Consider the following 1987-nt stretch of genomic DNA (forward strand, 5'->3'; position numbering starts at 1 on the left):
TAGGCAGTGGCTTATGCATTTGATAAGCTTCACACAGATACACTTGATCCCCATGGAAATTATATTTTTTTTCAGGTAACTAGAAACTGCCTCCCCTTCATGAATCACTGACTTATCATGGTGAAGGGGCTTGCATAGCTCAATGAAGCTATGAGCTATGCCATGCAGGGTCACCCAAGATGGACAGGTCATAGCACAGAGCTTTGACAAAACATGATCCACCGGAGAAGGAAATGGCAACCCAGTATCTTTGCCATGAAAACCCCATGGACAGTACCAAAAGGCCAAAAGATATGTTTCTGGAAGATGAGCCCCTCAGGTCGGAAGGTGTCCAATATGCTACTGGAGAAGAGCAGAGGGCTAGTACTAGTAGTCCCAGAAAGAATGAAGCAACTGGGTCAAGGCCGAAAGGACACTCAGCTGTGGATGTATCTGGTGCTGAAAGGAAAGCCCGATACTGTAAAGATCTATATTCCATAGGAAACTGGAATATAAGATCCATGAATCAAGGCAAGCTGGACACGGTCAAACAAGAGATGACAAGACTGAACATCGACATCTTAGGAATCAGCAAACTCAAAAGGACAGGAATGGGTGAATTTAATTCAGATGACCATCAGGTATACTACTGTGGGCAAGAATCCCTCAGAAGAAAAGGATTAGCTTTCATAGTCAATAAAAGAGTAGGAAAAGCAGTACTGGGATACAATCCCCCAAATGACAGAATGGTCTCAGTTTGAACCCAAGGAAAGCCATTCAACATCACAGTAGTCCAAGTCTATACCCCCAACCACTGGTGCTGAAGAGGCTGAAGTTGAACAGTTCTATGAAGCCCTACAACACCTTCTAGAATTAACACCAACAAATGATGTCCTTATCATCATCGATTGGAATGTTAAAATAGGAAGCCAAAAGATAACTGGAATAAGAAGAAGTTTGACTTTGGAATACAAAATGAAGCAGGGCACAGTCTGGTAGAATTTTGTTAAGAGAATACGATGGTCATAGTAAACACTCTTTTCCAACAACCCAAGAGACAGCTCTACATATGGACATCACCAGACGGTCAACACAGAAATCAGATTGACTCTGCAGCCACAGATGGAAAAGCTCTATACAATCATACCAGGAGCTGACTGTGGCTCAGATCATGAGCTTCTCACTGCAAAATTGAAAGTAGGGAAATGCACTAGGCCACTCAAGTATGAACTAAATCATATCCCTGATGAATATACAGTAGAGGTGACAAATAGATTGAAGGAATTAGATCTGATAGACAGAATTCCTGAATAACTATGGATGGAGGTTGGCAACACTGTACAAGAGGTGGCAACTAAAACCATCCCAAAGAAAAAGAAATGCAAGAAAACAAAATGGCTGTCTGAGGAAGCTTTACAAAAAGTGGAGGAAAGAAGGGAAGTGAAAGACAAGGGAGAAAGAGAAAGATACATCCAACTGAATGCAGAATTCCAGAGAATAGCTAGAAGAGATAAGAATGCCTTCTCAAATCAACAGTGCAAAGAAATAGAAGAAAAAAAATAGAATAGGAAGGATCAGAGATCTCTTCAAGGAAATTGGAGCTATGAAGAGAGCATTTAATGCAAAGATGGGCATGATAAAGGACCGAAATGGCAGGGACCTAACAGGGGCAGAAGAGGGTAAGAAGAGGTGGCAAAATTACATGGTAGAATTATGCAAGAATGAGCTTAATGTCCCTGTTAACCACGATGGGGTGATCACTGACCTCAAGCCAGACATTCTGGAATGTGAAGTCAAATGGGCCTTAGGAAGTCTGGGCAACAACAAAACTAGTAGAGGTGACAGTATTCCAGCTGAGCTATTCAAAATCTTAAAAGATGATGCAGTAAAAGTGCTACACTCAATTTGCCAGCAAATTTGGAAAACTCAACAGTGGCCACAGGATTGAAAAAGGTCAGCTTACATTCCATTTCCAAAGAAGGGCAATGCCAAATAATGTTCAAACTAC

At 41.5% G+C, this 1987-nt stretch overlaps 1 pseudogene; it reads left to right on the forward strand.

Moving 5' to 3' along the window:
* The first annotated feature begins 233 nt into the window (after window positions 1-233).
* Window positions 234-1542, forward strand: LOC113447385 (protein CFDP2 pseudogene; annotated as a pseudogene).
* The last annotated feature ends 445 nt before the right edge of the window (window positions 1543-1987 follow it).

This window comes from Pseudonaja textilis, chromosome Z (assembly GCF_049901715.1).
Source record: "Pseudonaja textilis isolate UNSWEBS1 chromosome Z, rPseTex1.2, whole genome shotgun sequence".
NCBI classification, from domain to species: domain Eukaryota; kingdom Metazoa; phylum Chordata; class Lepidosauria; order Squamata; family Elapidae; genus Pseudonaja; species Pseudonaja textilis.